This window comes from Gopherus evgoodei, chromosome 10 (assembly GCF_007399415.2).
Source record: "Gopherus evgoodei ecotype Sinaloan lineage chromosome 10, rGopEvg1_v1.p, whole genome shotgun sequence".
NCBI lineage: Eukaryota > Metazoa > Chordata > Testudines > Testudinidae > Gopherus > Gopherus evgoodei.
Window position 1 is genome coordinate 37691296 of NC_044331.1, and position 21464 is coordinate 37712759.

At 54.6% G+C, this 21464-nt stretch overlaps 1 protein-coding gene across 5 annotated transcripts in view; it reads right to left on the reverse strand.

The window, feature by feature from the left end:
* The window catches only part of LINGO1 (leucine rich repeat and Ig domain containing 1), a 494269-nt gene that overhangs the window by 168904 nt on the left and 303901 nt on the right, over positions 1 to 21464 (reverse strand). For 4 of the 5 annotated variants that reach the window (XM_030578570.1, XM_030578573.1, XM_030578569.1 and 1 more), the window contains one exon: positions 20539 to 20732. The gene's annotated coding sequence lies outside the window, so the exon portion shown is untranslated. The remainder of the gene's footprint in view (positions 1 to 20538; positions 20733 to 21464) is intronic. The other variant, XM_030578574.1, reaches the window with a different exon arrangement.

Sequence of the window (21464 nt, forward strand, 5' to 3'; positions counted from 1 at the left end):
GCCCACAGAGAAGACCTGCGCTGGGAGCAGAGGTGCAGCAACCAGAGCCAGAGGGGCCAGAGAAGCAGCCCAGGGAGCTGGAGGCAGAGCAGCAGCAGTGCTGAGGCAGAGTGGAGCTGGAGCTGGGGCTGGAGCAGTCTGGAGCCAGGTGCGGTGAGCAGCTGGGGAGAGCGAGGGGGACGCTGGGCAGCAGGCCCAGCACAGGGAGATTCCCCCAGCCAAGAGGCCCTGCAGGTTGGACTTGTGGGGGATCGTAACCCCGACAGGGGTGGGGTAGGGTGGGGTGGTGACACTGGGGGGAAGGGTCCTGCCACCTAGAACCTGATGGTGTGTGGCCCCTGCCAGAGCAAGTGTCTGACCCACAGCATCCCTGCCACACATCAAGGCCCTGGGCAGAAGGCCTGGGATTTGTGAGGAACAGGCTGTGAATTGCCCTGACATTCCAGCCATGGCTGCTTGTGACGTCCCTGTGCCGCAGAGTGAGGTGACAAGTTTTCCTTTAACCTTTTCTAATTTTCCTTATTTTTTTAAGTTGATTGCTGTTTAATAAATTGTATTTGCTTTGAACTGTGGGTCAGGGAAGTGTCCAGTGCAGAAAGAGCACCCCGGAGCGGGGACACGTTAGCCCCTGCCCTAAGTGACCACAACAAGATTAGGGGTTGAGACCACAGGAGTCCTGGGCCCAGCCTTATTGGGGTTACAAAGACTCTGCCAGACAGGAGAGTGGAAGGGGAGCCCTTGAGGTCAGGCAGGCCTCTGGGTAAAGAAAATGGGAGCACTTCCCTGACCCCACTGATCATTGCATACAGTTCAAAGCAAATACAATTTATTAAACAGCAATCAATTAAAAAAAATAAGGAAAATTAGAAAAGGTTAAAGGAGCTGGGGCTGGAGCAGTCCAGAGCCAGGTGCAGTGAGCAGTTGGGGAGAGTGGGGGGGACGCTGTCTCTTTAGAGCTCTCCAAACAGGACGCATCTTGCAATAACACATACAGAACCCACTCTCACACTTACTCAAGAGTGAGGTGACAGGTTTTCCTTTAACTTTTTCTAATTTTCCTTATTTTTTTAAATTGATTGCTGTTTAATAAATTGTATTTGCTTTGAACTGTATGCAATGATCAGTGGGTCAGGGAAGTGTCCAGTGCAGAGAGAGCACCCCGGAGTGGGGACACGCTAGCCCCTGCCCTAAGTGACCACAACAAGATTGGAGGTTGAGACCACAGGACCCCTGGGCCCAGCTTTATTGGGGTGCTTAGCTTGGGAGTTCTAGCAAGACCCAGCAGACTAAACTGAACTGGAACAATGGGGCAGGAGGCCTGGGATTTGTGAGGAACAGGCTGTGAATTGCCCTGACATTAGGTTCTATATGTGTTATTGCAAGATGCTTCCTGTTTGGAGAGCTCTAAAGAGACAGCTACCCCTCTCCTCACTCACAGACACGCCTCAGATCCTTTCGCTAGCCCATTTCACTGGGGTAGTGTATAAGCCAGGAAAGTTCCCCACAGTAGCAGAACCATTCCACTGCTTACACGTGGAGATCTCCTAGTGGCTAGCCCAACACTGACCAGTTCTGAGCATGCTTAGCTTGGGAGTTCTAGCAAGACCCAGCAGACTGAACTGAACTGACAGCTTTCTAAACCTCAGTAGAGAGGCAGCAATCTTCTTACCAGAGGTGCTGGCCCTTTATCAGTCCTATATTAGCTGAGGCATGTCTGTGAGTGAGGGGAGGGATAGCTGTCTCTTTAGAGCTCTCCAAACAGGAAGCATCTTGCAATAACATGTACAGAACCCACTCTCACACTTACTCAATACCAAGTGCTCCCTGGATTTAAATAAATGCCAAGATGCAATAACACAAAATTAGCAACCAAAACTGAAGCCGAGAAGCTCTCCAAGGTCTCCAGGATGGCGGGTAATAAATGCAAAATGTTGCACAACATACATTAGTATTTTTGCATAACAAAAACGGCAAGAACCATTGTAGCTTTTTCCCCATGAGAGAGACATACAACTTCATTCTCTCGTCTGCATAATGGGATTGTATCTTTGTTCGCACACACATCCCAAGTGATGTTCAAATCATGTTCTGAGTCTAGATGAAGCATAGCAGGTCCAAGGTTCCAGCTCTCTCCACTCAGCCCATTGGTGCCCAGAGTCGTACAGCGCAGACAGGATGAGGTGAAGGTCAAGGACTCCCTGACAGAGGCTTGGAGAAGCTGTAATGCCTGAGTGTGCAGGATGGGGGGACACTGCAGCACTATAAGGAACTGACACCCATTCTGCTCCGCACAGGGTACTTAAAGTTCACAGAGGGAGAAGAAAGAAACTCATTGGCAGAGAATGAGCCCAATGTCATTTTCTATTTCCTGGGTTTCCACAGCCCATAAATGCTTTTATAAGGTAGCTTGTATGTGTGTGTGTGGGTTTGCTTTGCCTTTTTTGTCTTTTCATTTACTATTAAGGAAGAAAGAAAGAAAAAAAAACTCTCCGGTGCTCTCTAACAGTGCTTTCCTCTTCTTTAGCACTGTCTACCCCGATATCTAAAAATAAAACACAGACATTGATGATAAGTGAAACCTTGCAAGATGACAGAGCACCAGATCCTGAACTGGTGTGATTGGTGCAGCTCCATTGAACTCAACAGTATCAATAAGGCCTACGTTTTCAAGAGTGGGATATCATCTTGGATATCTCAGATTAGAGGTCCCAAGTTGAACCAAAATGGGCCTGAGTCTCCAAGGGGCTGTGACAATTTGTGCTGAGAACCATTGAACCCTGTATATGATGGAAACCACTCCAAGCCATGGGGTGCTCCAGCATCTATGCCTGCAGCTCCTGTTGACTTCAAATGGGGTTATGGGGGTTCATTACATTGTGTCATTTGACTTGCATCTCAAAATCAGACATCCCAAAATTGAGGCATCCAAAATGAGTGGATGATTTTGAAGATACCTTATGCAGATGGTACTTTTCTGTAAGACAAAGAGGGGCTACCTCCATTTTACAGATGGGGAAACTGAGGCACAGAGAAGGGAAGTAACTTGTTCAGTGTCACATGGGGAATTTGTGATAGCGCTAAATGAATATTTCTCCAAGCTGACAGAAGTTATTGTGCACATATACACTGAATGAGTTTTTTTACAGGCATATTATTGACTTAGCTTCTTTATGAACTCATAGATATTTAGCAAAGTTTTAAAATATGGATCCAGGGGACATTTTACAGCTCAAATCATTCACTCAACAGGCCTTTTTAGTGCTTTACTGTGCAAATGGGCAGGGAAACTTGCATGGTCTCATTCCAGTCCAGAGTACAGAGATGCTTTCGGATGCATCTCATAATGACTCCAGAAATACCATAATAACCCTACAAAGTAAAATCCAGCATAAACCAAAGGGGCGCTTGATAGCTACACGGCCTGCAAAGCTGTACTTAAAAAGCAAAGCAAGGTTGTCTTCCATCTGGAGAAGCCTGGGGAAAGTACTCAAACCTGGGAAACAACTTCTTTATCTGCTTTATTACGTTTTTCATTTCTACAATTCTATGACTTTAAAGGGCTAAAAAGTTGAATTTATTTACTTATTTAATCCAGCTCTAGAAGAAGTGGGGAAACTGACTGTGAACAGGGACCTGCATTTCAATCTTCCACCCACACCAAATATTTATGGCCAAATTTCAAATCCCTTTTCTGCTGAAAGGCCACTTCCTAGAACCGCACAGGTGTGTGTGGGGAGTACAATGAGAATGCATGGATGGTCTTATCTGGGGGCTCCCAGACAGCACTCCTACACCATTCTCTACAATGACGCCTGCTGGGAGAGATTGGGACTGGAGCAGCTCAGAACCTCCTCACTCAATGCCCCTACAATTATCCCCAGATGACTCTTTTTGCGGGCAGGTGGGACTGAAAAATTGGCAGTTCCTACACAGCAGTGTGCTATACTCCTTCCTACCATGATTCCTGCTGACAGAGACTGGGACTGCTCTTGCTGGTGGCTCCCTAATGCCCAGAGTACACCATTCCTTACTATGATGCCTCCCTCATAGCACAGCGACTCCCCTTTCATTCAAGTGCACTCAGGTAGCAGAAACATCTTACAGAAGAAATAAGTTCCAAGAGGGAGGAAAAGCCCTGGTATCAGTTCGGTCCTCCAAAACATCCATTCGTTAGCCCTGGCTGGAGGAGGGGGGACATTTCCAAACGACCAGCAAAGGAGGAGACAAAAGCCAAATTGCTCAGCAGTTTACAAGTAAAAGTAAATGCTCTTAATTTTAGACCCAATGCCTGGGATTTGGATCTGATTGAATTCCCAAGCTGCCACCCAAACCGACGGCCTGTGCCACCCACAGCACAGCTGCCTTGGAATTCGGAGGCTCCACTCCCTTGCGCTCCCCTGGCTAGTACCCTTAAGGGGCACCATCAAGTGGTCTAAATAAATAAACCAACAGAACAAAGACTGATTAGTGATCCCCTCACAGAATTGCAGCTGAAGCACCGCATATGTTTATTCATAGCTGCCCAAAGCCTCAGTTCTTTCCCCAGCCCTTGGTTATCTATCCCAGGGAGCTCAGAAATGCTGATATGTTTAAAGTAACACTTGTTGCGCAAGCATAATTCTGCAAGCGCATCCACAATTCTGCTTCTCCTCTTTCTCGTCCTCAGCCCCACAGGCCTCGCCAACCAGATGCGCTGCTTTAAAATCCATTTATTAATCCCCTCACTCTCTGCCCCTCCACCTGCCTTGTTGCTTCAGGGGCGGCGCAGTGCATTTCTGCTATCAGCGAGCCCTGTTAGCAGAGGGCTCAGCAGGGAACAGCTGAGTGGGTAGAAGGTGATTGCTGCTCACTCGGATGAATGTGCATGTGGATATTCATTGGGTTTGGGGGGGAGTTGTTTGTTTTCTTTTCAGAAGAGCCCTGAGCAGGATAAAATAATTATTACCACGGGGGAACAACCCAACAACTTATTTTCCAATCAAATTCCAAACCAGGCAACCAAATAATACAAGTAAAATCCCTCTAACTGTTATTCCATGTTAAAATCCATCACTCCAATTCTCAGCTACTCATGCTCTTGGAGCAGCACAAAAGTGGCTGTAAGAGATCTCTGCTCTCTGTTTTCAGGGGGCCTGCTTAGCTCAGGTTAAGTAAGAGCAACCATAGGGTGGCTCTATCTCATGCTCTGCCTTCTGTAACTCCCTACAGACCCTCCACAGAGACGAGCTGTAGTGAAGCTTGCTCTGGCTATCCTTACTTGTGGGTCACCATCTCCTCCCTCCCTACTCTTGGCCCTGGCCCCGGCCCCATCCTCTTCTCCCTTCCCATTTTGGACTGATACAGAGGCACTAAGCCACTTATATACTAGCTGGGGAAGGCCCCTGCATAGGGGCCAGTCGTAGCAGCTATTCTCATGCTCCCTCCTTATCTCAAAACCATCTCCTGCCCCTTCAAGGCCCATTCATATTTCCAGAGCAGCATTAATGTAATCGAGTCAGGCCCTGAATTTTTAAATGGGAGCCAGACAGCTCAGGAGAAGGGAACAAGATGGCGAAGACCAGGAAAGAAAAGGATTGAGGCTGGGAAGAGAAGAAAAAGAAAATGGAGGAATATGGAGGAAGTAAGGCCAAGGTGGAGGGATAAAAAAGGAAAGAGAGAGGAGGGAGGGCTAAGGAAAGAAGAGACCATGAAACACAGAGAGCAGAGCACCTGCCTGCCCAGCTCCAGCATTGCTTGCAGCTCTACTAATTTGTTTGCAAAGTAGAAAATGAAAGAGGCTGATGGGCTAAGCTGAGTTCCCCCCGTTGGGTTCAGGAACAAGTGGCCTCTCAGGTTTAGCAGCATGCACACATGCACTCATGCAGAAAGACACTCAGCCTGGCAGGGCCTGCCCTGTGCCAAGACATGTGAGAAGAGCGTTTGTTGGTTGCAGGCCTTAAGTCTCATCAGACGAGCCCTTAGAAAACAATTTTCCACAGCTTTTCAATGCCTCGAACCCCTGAATCGCCGAGAGCCTTCATGCCTCACCTTGCCGCAGCCTCCTTACTAACCCTTCCTTGCAGTGCCTGTCTGTGGGGCAGAGGCCCACAGCCTTAACCCGGCCATTTCAGAAGGGTGGCAGGCAATGATGTGCGTACCAGAGGGAAGGCAGCAGCCAGGGTTACAGACCTTGGCAAGGTTTGTTCCAAACTGAATCTGGTCCACATGAATGGGCTTGGCTAACAGAGGCAACTGACACCCACCTGTGACCCAGAGGGAGCATCTCTAGGGAGGGGAGGGGAACTCGGCTTCCAGGTCCTTTTGGTCCTTGGCCTCTCTGTTCATCCTGCCCACCAAGGGGCCAATTAATGCCAGTGAGTTGTGCTGCAGACACCTGTCCATTAGGACTGCGCAGAGCCCCCGGGCTTTTCTCACGCAGCTACCAGGGAGGAATGAATTGCTTCTGCTTGCTACCTACCCAGCTCCAGCTGGGTTCAGGCTGGAGACTCAGAGGTAAAAGTCTCCCTACCCAATAGCAAATCCTGAGCCACCTCGGCGCTTTCCCATCCGGCTTCCCAACACGTGTCCTCCTCCCTTTGTCTGTGATCTGTACTACCCCTGTGTGCTTTACATGCCAGTATCAGTCGGAAGCCCTCCCACAGCCCTGCCGATGCCCCTTGTTTAAGGACAACAGCCCTCTGCTGCCCCAGTCCCCTGCCTGCAATGCTGAACTGTGCAGGGGCTTGAGTCCCACAAACATCCAACAGAGAAATGTTGGGCGACTGACTGACCTCACAGTGGGAGCTGGGCCGGGCTGAATTCAGCAATGCCTGCAGTTATGACTCCACTGGCCCAACATTCACTAAGATGCTCTGGAGACCACGGCAACTAGGCCCCACTCTCCTAGCACAGCCCAAAGGTCAGTCACCCCTCCTTGTGCTAACCTGGGGCGATGCACCCAGAGGGATTGAAGGTGGGGCTTTTCCTGCCGGCCTGTCCTTAGGTTTCCTCCATGGGATGGCAGCTCTAAACTGTGGCTGAGGCTCCCTTGGAGCCCCATGGCAGAGGTGGATGTGCTGCATCAGTGAATCTGGCCATGCCCCTTCTTAGTGAGCACCATCTGCTTCCTGGGCTTTACCTCTCCTGTAGGAGGAGGTTGCAGCTGTTTTTGGGCACTTGCAGCCTCTCACGTAGTCTCTCTTCATCAGCAGCCTGCCTGGGTCTACATAGGCAAAAGCTGGCATAGCTTCGTAGTCTCCACTGCCCTGGGTACTCACACAGCAGAGTGTCCAACACCGCTCTGCACCAGGAAAGCCCTTCAGTTCCCCAGAGACCTCACAACCAACCCAGCCCCACAGAAAACTACACAGCCATTCTCCTCCATCAAAAGCCATCCTCTTTCTCTCCAGCCGCCAGGATCTGTTGTCCTATATGGTCCTGCCAGGGATCACATAGTAAACTAGCTTCTGGCTGCCCCATGTCCTTCTAGAGACCACAAACTGTCACTACCAGCTCCAGTACCCTACAAATACATCCAGCCTTCCAGAGACCACCACAATCACATCCACTATTACCAGGGTAATCCCCACCCCAGAGACCACCACAACGAATGGCCATCCTCTGGAATGACTTCCACATGTCTAGATACCCTCTGCTAGCCAAGATGCCCTCCATTGTCCCAGCGACCATCTCTACCAGGCTGCAGCCCTAACATATACTATCTTGCACCACTTCAGAGTCCCACACAGCTCCAAGCACCAGGCCTCAGTCCCAGCTACAGTCCACCACAATTTCTTGAAGCAGATCCCACTGCCTGAGAAAGCTCTCCTCCCCTCCTGTGCTCCCTGAAGCTGGAGTCCCCTGAACCAGCCCAGTCACGAGCTATTCCTTGCATTCCTCTAACTGCCTCTGTCTGTCACTGAGTCAACTCCCGCCAGGTCATGCAGCACTGTGTAACTCTGACCTCGGATCAGCCATGCACTCGGACACACACTCACCCTGGTCTATCCCAGCCTTTGGAGAGGGGCCCAGATAGGTGCAGGACTGCGAGGAGCCAAACAGATTTCTTTGAAGGGAGGAGAAAAGAACAAATTCCCCCTCTCCCATCAGCATCTCTCGAAGAGAAGAATCAATTCAGCCCACAGTAATTGCGCCATTGTTCCATTTTTAATTAATGAAAGAAAAAACTAATCATTGAATTAAACTTCTCATTACTCCAGCTGAATACCCGCTAAGTAAATTTAATTACTATACGGATTGGGTCTCTCCTGGCCTGTTTCATTAGCTGCTGATAAAGATGGGGAAAGGAGAATGGGAGAAAGAAAGCCAGAGGTAAATGACTCAGCAGAAGTCAGGAGGCTCCCAGTACCAGCTAGTACTCAGCAAACTGGTTTGGGAAAGAACCTCTTGCTGGTGTCAGAAAAGCCTGGGATGGTTCCTCAAAGGATAAATATTCCCCCTTTCCCCAATCTGCCTCCTTTCCAGAAGAGAGTTCAACCATCTCCTGGCTTCACACCACCCTTAACCAAAGTGGGAGATCCACTAGGGTTAGAATCCCAGCTGCCCTCTGCTCTTGTTTAATGTCTCTGAAGTATGGGAAAGTTATTTGAAGAAAGGGGGCTGGCTAGCAGATCATTCAGGATTCGTCTGGTGGGCTGGTGCCTTGGGATCTAACCCTTGTCTTTCTGCAGCCATATATGCTCTGCAGTGATCTCACTTTTTGGACACATGCATGCAGTCCCTGCATCTCTGCAGCACCCTCAGGATAGGAGTGAGGAGAGGTCCCTTGCTGAGCATCACTTCTCCAACCTGGTCAGCAGGGGCCACTCTTGCAGCTGTAAAATTAACTGCTCTCCAACCCCAGCTCCCCGTCCCCTATCCATCCCTCATGGGATTATAAGGGTCTAGATCAGAGTTCTCAAGCTTCATTGCACTGCAACCCCCTTCTGACAACAAAAATTACTACATGACCCCCAGGAGCGGGGACCTCAAGTGCAGGTTGGGGGTGGAGGGGCAAAGTGGAAGCTCAGGGGCTTCAGACCCAGGCAGGGCGTCTGTAACCTGAGCCCTGGCTCAAGCCCCCAGGCTTCAGCTTTGGCCCCGGCAAATCTAACACCAGCCCTGGTGACCCTATTAAAACAGGGTCATGACTCACTTTGGGGTCCTGACCCACAGTTTGAGAACCACTGATCTGGATGGACTGAGATGCAGCCAATTCCACCAGCTTAGTGGACAAGGAGCTAATTTGGGTTCCAGCTCACATTTCCCCATGTGGTCCTCCTGCTGGGCAATAGATAGGGGCAGCTTCTTACATTCTGTCTACATGTGCCCCTCGCTTTGGTCAGCCTTTGCTCCCCTTTAAAAAGAAACAGTACGTTCACCTCAAACCCAGGCTCAAGGCTGGGACACTTGATCTCTCCAGACTCGACCAGCTCTGAAAGTGGAGCTGAGGTTAAACAGGTCATCATGCACAGGGGCTGGGAGTCAGCATGTTTCGCCTCGAGAAGGAATTTGTGGTAATAAAAGGGAACGATGTATATTCAAGCAGATGTAAAATGCTTATGTTGTCCTATCACGTTGTTGGAATAACAAGAAAACTGGTCAGCTTCAACACATCACAACCCTGTGCTGGGGTGGGAGTGTTGTCAGATTTTAAATACTGTGCATTTGGGGTGAGCGGCACAGCTAGGAGTGAGTTATGGGTGGCTCCTCCTAAACAAGTGGCAATGAAATTTTGACAGCACATTCCAGCACATATTTTGTTCATGCCACATTTCCAATCCTTTTTTCCTATCACGTTCCCGCTGATCCCCCCCACCCCGCCACCCCTTTTGAAGTACATTAGTTAATGTGGAAACAGTATTGTCACCAAAAGCAAAGGAGTTTAGTGACATCTGCTAAGCACAATTTCATGTCAATGTATAAGATGCTTTGGGAAGCACAGGAGTTTGCGTGTCAGTTTCCATGACCACTTAGGTGGCAAAAATGTTGACATGGTTACATTTCAGATTGCAGGAGGCTGGGATGGGGTGGGGGAGGAGGTTAGTGGATAAATAATTCATGTTCTTTCTTCTCTTATTAAGCAATCCTGGATAGTCAACCAAACAGACAGAGTGGTCAAAGATTCCAGTAGCTAAAAGGGACGTTATTTAATGGACAACCCCAGATCATGGCACTGTCACTGCTGTGGGAGGAGGAGAGAGTGATGTATTTGCATGCCCTCAACGAGGTATCTTTTGGTATCAGGATACCAGTTCATTCTCAGTCCACGTGAGGCTGCTTGGACGGAGAATGAGAGGGTTTTCTAATCACAGTCTAAAAGCAAACAACATTTTGGGGTGAAGGAATTTCTCATTCCCGTGACCTTCCTATACCCTCTGACTCAGGCCCAACCTTAGATGTGTTTGTCTCTTAGGTTATGAATTGTTTGGCCTTCCTTCCATGCATCAGCAAAGCAGACCCCACATCTATTTCCCTTCCCTATTTCCTTGTCTCTCTTTGCCCCTGATCTCCACAGCTCTCTGTGGATGGGCTGTGGAACTTGTCTTCTGGCTGGCTGGTCTCCTCAGATTGCCTGTGCTGCTGAGGATGGGGCCCTGGTGCATAGAACCTTTGGGCCAGGCACAGGTGCTTCATGCAGTGGAACTCCCTCAGCATCACTGTGCCGTCTTGACACAGGGCACAATGAGTGGCTGCCCATCCAGCCTGTGCCTTGCCTATCCCTCCTTTGATGGGGGTGTTGGGTCACGTACCAATGCTGGTTGCAGAGTGGGCAATGTTGGCTTTAACCCTCCCTCAGCAGACCGTGAACCCAAACTCGGAGGATCATGGAAGTTAAACAGGCCAAGCCATTTTGCCATGGCTTCTTAGAGGACAAGTCTGTTTTGTCTCTGCCTGCGGTGATTTTACTGGCCCTAATCCCATAAACGCCTTGAAGCAGAGTCACTGCAATAAGACAGTAAGCTGAGCCTGAGCCAGCAGTCTCTCTCGCAGCTTTATTCCAGCTCTTTATCCAGTGAGTGCTGGCCTGCTGTCAGAGCAGAGCAAGATCCTGAGGAGGAGATTAGCCTCCCCTACTGACTCCTTGGACAGAGAAGGGAGGGTCACAGTGGCGGGGGGAGCGCAAAGGTCGGACTGAAGGCCAGGCTCCGGTTAACACGATTTACAAGCATTAGGCCTGCCGAAAACGTGGAGATAAGCCGGCAATGGACTTGGTGGGATAATCTGCCTTTCATGAAGGCTCGATGGCAAAGAGTTAAGCAGGCACGTGGGCACGCCGTTATCTGCACTCCTCAGGGAGCAAATAAGGCTAGCCAATTCCTTCCGAGGCCGAAGACCCAGCATAAGCGGGTGCAATTTTGACTGGGACAGGACCAGCAGTCACCTATATCAGAACTGAATGTGATCCCTGGAAACAGCAAACTTCCAGCAGCAAGTGTTTGTGGGGAGCCTCAAGAGCTAGAGTCTAGGTGAGGGCAGGGTGCATTGGGGAGGAGTTGGCTGCATCTGGCAGTGCATTCAGATGCCGTGGCCTGGCGAGATGCTGACAGCCCAGCATCACTGCATTGTCCTGAGAGAGTGCTGGGGAACAGACTCATGTTCACACAGTGTTTTGTTTTTTCCTTCCCACAGCACAAATGTATCCTGTGGGCTGGGGGAAAGTCTTCTCTATAGCTCAAGGCACCCCCATGACACGTACAAGGCAAAAGGCCAGATTAAATACCGCTTGACTTGAACACACCACCTGGTACAACCAACCTTCAGGTGCGGTCAGACCACCTGATACATGCCTACATGATATGTCTGCTCCTTACAGCATACCCCTACAGGGTGCTGCTAACCCCCCACCCCTCACCCCAATCTCCCAAGTCTCTGGGAACTCTGCCCTGCCACATACAGGCATGTGGTAACACCCTGTCAGTTCCTTTGCTATTTCCAGTCCCTGGAGCTCCTCCCCATCACAGAAAACTACCATCAAAGACCTAGATTTAAGCTTTTTGCCTAAATTTAGCTTCCAGGAGCTCTCGCCTGCAATCCCCTATGTCACTGACATAGCACGTACTGCAACCACAGGCTCTTTCTGAGATCTCTCTAAAAAACAATCCATAGTATATGGTTCATAAGATCTGACACCTTCACACCCACTAGGCAAATAACCTCACAGTTTTCACTGTCATCACATTCCCAGCCATCTAGACTGTATTTCTAATGACAAAACTCCCTCCTACCACTACAACCTGTTCGCTGAGCATGCCTGGCTCGCCTGCTCTCAGAAGGGATGCCTTTTAAGGACTCTGTCCTTTTGATTTCTGCTTGGTCTCCTTCCATCATAACTCTGCCTCCCTTTACTGAAGGACATAAGAATATGAAAACGGCCATACTGGGTCAGACCAATGGTCCATCTACTCAATATCCTGTCTTCTGACAGTTGCCAGTGCCACACGCTTCAGAGGGAATGAACAGAACAGGGCAGTTATTGAGAGATCCATTCCCTGTCGTCCAGTCCCAGCTTCTGGCAGTCAGTGGTTTAGGGACAGCCAGCGCATGAGATTACATTCCTTAACATATTGTCTAAAAGCCACCGATGAATCTATCCTCCATGAATTTATCTAATTCTTTTGTGAATCCATTTATATTTTTGGTCTTCACAATGTCCCCTGACAATGAGTTCCACAGGTTAACTGCGCGTTGTCTGAAGAAGTACTTTGTGATCCGTATCGGTTGGCGCACCGAGCCACTAGGGGGCGGTGGGGAACTACTGCCTTACTGGCTGTCCTGGATCATGCCTCTGTCACTGGGGAATTAGCAGAGGGAGGGGCGCTGGCAATGGTCTGTAATGCACCCCTCAGGCAGGAGAGCATCAACAACAGTCTGTAGTGCCCCTCAGGCAGGGGAGTGCCAGCAAAAGTCTGTAGCGCGCCCCTCAGGCAGGGAAGCGTCGGCAAGGCTCTGTAGCGCCCCTCAGGCAGGGGAGCGTCAGCAAGGCTCTGTAGCGCCCCTCAGGCAGGGGAGCATCGGCAAGGGATTGTAGCACCCCTCAGGCAGGGGAGCGTCAGCAAGGCTCTGTAGTGCCCCTCAGGCAGGGGAGCGTCGGCAAGCTTCTGTAGCGCCCCTCAGGCAGGGGAGCGTCGGCAAGGGTCTGTAGCGCCCCTCAGGCAGGGGAGCGTCGGCAAGGGTCTGTAGCGTGCCCCTCAGGCAGGGGAGCGTCGGCAAGGCTCTGTAGCGCCCCTCAGGCAGAGGAGCGTCGGCAAGGTTCTGTAGCGTGCCCCTCAGGCAGGGGAGCGTCGGCAAAGCTCTGTAGCGCCCCTCAGGCAGGGGAGCATCGGCAAGGGTCTGTAGCGTGCCCCTCAGGCAGGAGAGCGTCGGAAAGGGTCTGTAGCGTGCCCCTCAGGCAGGAGAACGTCGGCAAGGGTCTGTAGCGTGCCCCTCAGGCAGGGGAGCGTCGGCAAGGGTCTGTAGCGCCCCTCAGGCAGGGGAGCGTCGGCAAGGGTCTGTAGCGTGCCCCTCAGGCAGGAGAGCGTCGGCAAGGCTCTGTAGCGCCCCTCAGGCAGGGGAGCATCGGCAAGGTTCTGTAGCGTGCCCCTCAGGCAGGGGAGCGTCGGCAAGGCTCTGTAGCGCCCCTCAGGCAGGGGAGCGTCGGCAAGGGTCTGTAGCGTGCCCCTCAGGCAGGAGAGCGTCGGCAAGGGTCTGTAGCGCCCCTCAGGCAGGGGAGCATCGGCAAGGGTCTGTAGCGCGCCCCTCAGGCAGGAGAGCGTCGGCAAGGCTCTGTAGCGCCCCTCAGGCAAGGGAGCATCGGCAAGGTTCTGTAGCGTGCCCCTCAGGCAGGGGAGCGTCGGCAAGCCTCTGTAGCGCCCCTCAGGCAGGGGAGCGTCGGCAAGGCTCTGTAGCGTGCCCCTCAGGCAGGAGAGCGTCGGCAAGGGTCTGTAGCGTGCCCCTCAGGCAGAGGAGCGTCGGCAAGGGTCTGTAGTGCCCCTCAGGCAGGGGAGCATCGGCAAGGGTCTGTAGCGTGCCCCTCAGGCAGGGGAGCGTCGGCAAGGCTCTGCAGCGCCCCTCAGGCAGGGGAGCGTCGGCAAGGGTCTGTAGCGTGCCCCTCAGGCAGGGGAGCGTCGGCAAGGGTCTGTAGCGTGCCCCTCAGGCAGGGGAGCGTCGGCGAGGGTCTGTAGCGTGCCCCTCAGGCAGAGGAGCGTCGGCAAGGGTCTGTAGCGTGCCCCTCAGGCAGGGGAGCGTCGGCAAGGGTCTGTAGCGTGCCCCTCAGGCAGGGGAGCGTCGGCAAGGGTCTGTAGCGCCCCTCAGGCAGGGGAGTGTCGGCAAGGGTCTGTAGCGTGCCCCTCAGGCAGGGGAGTGTCGGCAAGGGTCTGTAGCGTGCCCCTCAGGCAGGGGAGCGTCGGCAAGGGTCTGTAGCGTGCCCCTCAGGCAGGGGAGCGTCGGCAAGGGTCTGTAGCGTGCCCCTCAGGCAGGGGAGCGTCGGCAAGGCTCTGTAGCGCCCCTCAGGCAGGGGAGCGTCGGCAAGGTTCTGTAGCGCCCCTCAGGCAGGGGAGCGTCGGCAAGGTTCTGTAGCGCCCCTCAGGCAGAGGAGCGTCGGCAAGGTTCTGTAGCGTGCCCCTCAGGCAGGGGAGCGTCGGCAAGGCTCTGTAGCGTGCCCCTCAGGCAGGGGAGCGTCGGCAAGGCTCTGTAGCGCCCCTCAGGCAGGGGAGCGTCGGCAAGGCTCTGTAGCGTGCCCCTCAGGCAGGAGAGCGTCGGCAAGGGTCTGTAGCGCCCCTCAGGCAGGGGAGCGTCGGCAAGGTTCTGTAGCGTGCCCCTCAGGCAGGGGAGCGTCGGCAAAGCTCTGTAGCGCCCCTCAGGCAGGGGAGCGTCGGCAAGGGTCTGTAGCGTGCCCCTCAGGCAGGAGAACGTCGGAAAGGGTCTGTAGCGTGCCCCTCAGGCAGGAGAACGTCGGCAAGGGTCTGTAGCGTGCCCCTCAGGCAGGGGAGCGTCGGCAAGGGTCTGTAGCGCCCCTCAGGCAGGGGAGCGTCGGCAAGGGTCTGTAGCGTGCCCCTCAGGCAGGAGAGCGTCGGCAAGGCTCTGTAGCGCCCCTCAGGCAGGGGAGCATCGGCAAGGTTCTGTAGCGTGCCCCTCAGGCAGGGGAGCGTCGGCAAGGCTCTGTAGCGCCCCTCAGGCAGGGGAGCGTCGGCAAGGGTCTGTAGCGTGCCCCTCAGGCAGGAGAGCGTCGGCAAGGGTCTGTAGCGCCCCTCAGGCAGGGGAGCATCGGCAAGGGTCTGTAGCGCGCCCCTCAGGCAGGAGAGCGTCGGCAAGGCTCTGTAGCGCCCCTCAGGCAAGGGAGCATCGGCAAGGTTCTGTAGCGTGCCCCTCAGGCAGGGGAGCGTCGGCAAGCCTCTGTAGCGCCCCTCAGGCAGGGGAGCGTCGGCAAGGCTCTGTAGCGTGCCCCTCAGGCAGGAGAGCGTCGGCAAGGGTCTGTAGTGTGCCCCTCAGGCAGAGGAGCGTCGGCAAGGGTCTGTAGTGCCCCTCAGGCAGGGGAGCATCGGCAAGGGTCTGTAGCGTGCCCCTCAGGCAGGGGAGCGTCGGCAAGGGTCTGTAGCGCCCCTCAGGCAGGGGAGCGTCGGCAAGGGTCTGTAGCGTGCCCCTCAGGCAGGGGAGCGTCGGCAAGGGTCTGTAGCGTGCCCCTCAGGCAGGGGAGCGTCGGCAAGGGTCTGTAGCGTGCCCCTCAGGCAGAGGAGCGTCGGCAAGGGTCTGTAGCGTGCCCCTCAGGCAGGGGAGCGTCGGCAAGGGTCTGTAGCGTGCCCCTCAGGCAGGGGAGCGTCGGCAAGGCTCTGTAGCGCCCCTCAGGCAGGGGAGCGTCGGCAAGGGTCTGTAGCGTGCCCCTCAGGCAGGAGAGCGTCGGCAAGGGTCTGTAGCGCCCCTCAGGCAGGGGAGCATCGGCAAGGGTCTGTAGCGCGCCCCTCAGGCAGGAGAGCGTCGGCAAGGCTCTGTAGCGCCCCTCAGGCAAGGGAGCATCGGCAAGGTTCTGTAGCGTGCCCCTCAGGCAGGGGAGCGTCGGCAAGCCTCTGTAGCGCCCCTCAGGCAGGGGAGCGTCGGCAAGGCTCTGTAGCGTGCCCCTCAGGCAGGAGAGCGTCGGCAAGGGCCTGTAGTGTGCCCCTCAGGCAGAGGAGCGTCGGCAAGGGTCTGTAGTGCCCCTCAGGCAGGGGAGCATCGGCAAGGGTCTGTAGCGTGCCCCTCAGGCAGGGGAGCGTCGGCAAGGGTCTGTAGCGCCCCTCAGGCAGGGGAGCGTCGGCAAGGGTCTGTAGCGTGCCCCTCAGGCAGGGGAGCGTCGGCAAGGGTCTGTAGCGTGCCCCTCAGGCAGGGGAGCGTCGGCGAGGGTCTGTAGCGTGCCCCTCAGGCAGAGGAGCGTCGGCAAGGGTCTGTAGCGTGCCCCTCAGGCAGGGGAGCGTCGGCAAGGGTCTGTAGCGTGCCCCTCAGGCAGGGGAGCGTCGGCAAGGGTCTGTAGCGCCCCTCAGGCAGGGGAGTGTCGGCAAGGGTCTGTAACGTGCCCCTCAGGCAGGGGAGCGTCGGCAAGGGTCTGTAACGTGCCCCTCAGGCAGGGGAGCATCGGCAAGGGTCTGTAGCGTGCCCCTCAGGCAGGGGAGCGTCGGCAAGGGTCTGTAGCGTGCCCCTCAGGCAGGGGAGCGTCGGCAAGGGTCTGTAGCGTGCCCCTCAGGCAGAGGAGCGTCGGCAAGGCTCTGTAGCGCCCCTCAGGCAGGGGAGCGTCGGCAAGGTTCTGTAGCGCCCCTCAGGCAGGGGAGCGTCGGCAAGGCTCTGTAGCGCCCCTCAGGCAGAGGAGCGTCGGCAAGGTTCTGTAGCGCCCCTCAGGCAGAGGAGCGTCGGCAAGGTTCTGTAGCGTGCCCCTCAGGCAGGGGAGCGTCGGCAAGGCTCTGTAGCGCCCCTCAGGCAGGGGAGCGTCGGCAAGGCTCTGTAGCGTGCCCCTCAGGCAGGAGAGCGTCGGCAAGGGTCTGTAGCGTGCCCCTCAGGCAGGAGAGCGTCGGCAAGGCTCTGTAGCGCCCCTCAGGCAGGGGAGCGTCGGCAAGGGTCTGTAGCGTGCCCCTCAGGCAGGGGAGCGTCGGCAAGGGTCTGTAGCGTGCCCCTCAGGCAGAGGAGCGTCGGCAAGGGTCTGTAGCGCCCCACAGGCAGGGGAGCGTCGGCAAGGGTCTGTAGCGTGCCCCTCAGGCAGGAGAGCGTCGGCAAGGCTCTGTAGCGCCCCTCAGGCAGGGGAGCATCGGCAAGGTTCTGTAGCGTGCCCCTCAGGCAGGGGAGCGTCGGCAAGGCTCTGTAGCACCCCTCAGGCAGGGGAGCGTCGGCAAGGCTCTGTAGCGCCCCTCAGGCAGGGGAGCGTCGGCAAGGGTCTGTAGCGTGCCCCTCAGGCAGGGGAGCGTCGGCAAGGGTCTGTAGCGCCCCTCAGGCAGGGGAGCGTCGGCAAGGGTCTATAGCGTGCCCCTCAGGCAGGAGAGCGTCGGCAAGGGTCTGTAGCGTGCCCCTCAGGCAGAGGAGCGTCGGCAAGGGTCTGTAGCGCCCCTCAGGCAGGGGAGTGTCGGCAAGGGTCTGTAACGTGCCCCTCAGGCAGGGGAGTGTCGGCAAGGGTCTGTAACGTGCCCCTCAGACAGGGGAGCGTCGGCAAGGGTCTGTAGCGTGCCCCTCAGGCAGGGGAGCGTCGGCAAGGGTCTGTAGCGCCCCTCAGGCAGGGGAGCGTCGGCAAGGGTCTGTAGCGCCCCTCAGGCAGGGGAGCGTCGGCAAGGGTCTGTAACGTGCCCCTCAGGCAGGGGAGCGTCGGCAAGGGTCTGTAACGTGCCCCTCAGGCAGGGGAGCGTCGGCAAGGGTCTGTAGCGTGCCCCTCAGGCAGGGGAGCGTCGGCAAGGGTTTGTAGCGTGCCCCTCAGGCAGGGGAGCGTCGGCAAGGGTCTGTAGCGTGCCCCTCAGGCAGGGGAGCGTCGGCAAGGGTCTGTAGCACCCCTCAGGCAGAGGAGCGTCCGCAAGGGTCTGTAGCATGCCCCTCAGGCAGAGGAGCGTCCGCAAGGGTCTGTAGCGCCCCTCAGGCAGAGGAGCGTCCGCAAGGGTCTGTAGCGGTCCTCAGGCAGAGGAGCGTCCGCAAGGGTCTGTAGCACGCTATCGGGATTTTGCTACCCAAGGTGGGTTGGCCAGGTAGGGGACCGCAGGCCCACCCAGCTCCACTGTGTTCCAGCCCAGGGCCCTGACAGTAGTGGGGCGAGGGTCCCTCCACTGGGTCAGCGGGGGTCCTTCCGCAACACGCTGGCCAAATAGACTAACTGCACTGTGCAGTTCTGTCCCTGGGCTTCTTCCTACCGGGTCCCTTGAGCGAGTCCCTCTGGTCCTTCCAGCTCATCCGGGTATTCCACTGCTGGCAGCTCCAGTTCTTACTCTGACTCCTCCAGTCCCTCCGGGTACTTGGCAGTGGGCAGCTTCAGCTCCCCCTCTGCCTCAGGCTCCTCCAGCTCCTCCGGGTACTTGGCTGCTGGCAGTCCCGGTAGCCCCAGTCCTTCCTCCAGGTCAGGATTCTCCTGATCCAGGGCCTCCCCTGGCATGGCAGCAGGGTCCCAAGGGAGCAGCCCACGGTCTGCATCTGCCTCCCTCCCTGGTGCTGCCCTGACTGGGCTAAGCGCCCCGCCCTTTGTACTTCCTGTCCCACCCCTCCCCTTCCCGGGAGGGTGGAGTAAGCTTGGCCTGGCCCCGTCCACGCAGGCTGAGAGAGCGGCTCTTTACCCTCAGGTTCGGAGGGAAGCCACCCTGGCTCCCTACAACTTCCTTAAGTTTGTTTTATACCTGTTGCCTTTTAATTTCATTGGGTGACCTCTGGTTCTTGTGTTATGTGATGGAGGTAAATAACACTTCCTTATTTACTTTCTCCTCACCATTCATAATTTTATAGATCTTTATCAACTCCCTCCAACCCCCACGTTCTCTCTTTTCTAAAATGAAAAGTCCCAGTCTTTTTAATCTCTCCTCATACAGAAGCTGTTCCAAACCCCTCATCATATTTGTTGCCCTTCTCTGTCCTTTTCCAATTCTACTACCTCTTTTTTGAGATGGGGTAACCAGAACTACACGCAGTAGTCAAGATATGGGAAGATCCTGGATTTATATAGTGGCATTATGATATTTTCTGTTTTATAGAACAACATCTAGTTACTGTGAGGATTTGACCCTCTGCTCCTGTCCCACTCCATTGCTGGCCTTGGCTCGAGAAGGAGGTGGCCCTGGCGCCCCCTGCTGGCTGGCTGGGGTTTGTGCCAGACAGAAGAACGATGAAACATGGGGCAAAGGGAATGGCCTCCTGGCCTAGTGTGTCTGTGCTTTGGGGAGTGACTGTCTTCAAGCCTCTGTGGCAGTAGGAACAAATCCAGGTGCTTTTGGACCTCATCCGTGCTCTTTGTGCCTCCTCCTTCCATGGCCACTCCTATCCCTCCCCATATTTAGTACCCCTGGTGCCAAACAGCGCTGCCCACTCCTACCTTCCTCATTTTAAATAAGGACCCCAGACTCTTGAACCCTGCCCACGGTTGGGGAAATTCCAGCTTCACTCTGCTCAAAGATGGGAAACTCCTTGAAGCTGGAACCAGCAGCTTCTCCTGTTCCCCTAGGCCAGGTCTGAATCCCCTTGCCTAGCAAAAGCAGTCCCATCAATTTCACTGAGATTACTCCTGGAGTTAAGATGCTACTCAGTGGGTCAGCTCCTCAGCTGGTGAAAATCATTGTCGCTCCAGTGAAGTCAATGGAGCTACACCAATTTACACCAGGTGGGGATCCGGCCCAGAGTGAGTCAGGGTATCACAATCTGGCCCTCAGTTTGGCTGGTCCAGATAGTTCCAGTTCATTGATAGACCAGCATGGCACAACAGCATCTCTAGCCCTCTGAAGGACAGCCTCTCCCCCCCCAGAGCAGCCAATCGCCCAGTCAGGGCACTGACCTGGGATGTGGGAGACCCTGGTTCAAGTCCCTGCTCTGAATATTTGACTCTATTGGGCCCAGACAAACTTGTCCTCCTTTTCTCCCTGCCAGCAACCAGCCCTCTCTTCAGTAGCTGGCTGGGTGTGCTAGGCAGACTGCCTAACTCAGAGCCACATGACACCCGGCCTCTCTCTCCAGAAGCTCCCAATCACACTGTGATGCAGCCTGAGGTGCTCACCATGGATTCATCTAAGCCTCACCCAGGCCATCTTCTTCACTCACAGCTGGCTTGGGGTTCCCTTTGTCCACTGAGATGGGACTTCAAGGATCCTGCCTTAATCCTCCAGTCCATCTCCCTCTCCCCAGCCCATTCCTGGGCATATCCCTGATGTACTTGGGACCCCACAGCCTCTGGCTCAATGTCAGGGGGTAGAACTGGATTCCTGTGATCAGCCCTGGACTCGGCAGTCCTGCCTATGGGAGGCATTATGGGGTTTGGCTCTTAGAAGAGCTTTCATTTCTAGTGGGGGAAAGTACAGGGCTGCCCAGAGGTCTGGCTATCCCTTCCCACTGCAGTACATGAAACTCTACATGAAAAGGAGGCGAAAATGAGAAAAACTGGGGACCTACCGTCTTGACTGACCTTCACGGCCTTGCCATGCAACCTCAGTCAATCTCCCCAGCTGAGGAAGAAGATGATGGCTCTGGCCCAGAAGTTTCACGCTGGAATGATGGAACTGCCCCGGTCGAGCTAAGGTGTCATGAAATCCTATTCACGGTGCTGCAGTGTCTGTGGCGACTCATCCAATTCTGGACATGACCCCCTGCAAAACAGGACAGTGCCAAAAGAGTGAACAGGTGCTGAAGGGAGAACTAAAGTCATGCAAAAGAGGAGGGAGAGAATTAAAAAGAGGAAAATGGTTCTGCTGGAAAGTCAATCCAGTTACACTCTTTGGTTCAAAGGCTCAGATTCTGACTAGAATTAGAGAAATCTGGGGTTTAAATCTGTTCAAACACATGGGGAAAACTTTAGTTAGAAAACTGGAGAAAACAGTGCTGAAAAGGGCCCTAAAATCCACCTGCAATCCATTTCCCTTGCGGAGCTGTAGAGAGCTTGTTTTTCCAGTGCATTTCTGCTAATCTGCTTGACCTCTAGCAGTTCCCCACTGACACTGGGATAAAGCTGGGAGTCCCCTAATGGCTTGGCTCTGGTATGAAATCCACACCTATGAAGTTGCAGGAGTGAGTCTAAAAGGCAGGACTTAATAAACACCTCTCTCTTGGCTGTGCTTGCAACATCACACTCAGCAGGGTGCTAAAACAGGAGCTGTGGCTGCTGGGGTCACGTGAGGCCCCGCAGCTCCTGCCAGGAACACCTTCATTACAATAGTTAAAAACAATTGTGTGCTGCTTCATTGACTCTTGCCATCCAAGTGTTCACCTTAAATACATGCCCTGTGGCCATGGGGAACCATTGCCACTGGCTGTTTCAAATCTAGCCTGGTCCAGTCTGCAACTGATCTTTTTATGGTGGGGAGTATGGAGCCAAGCCCTCT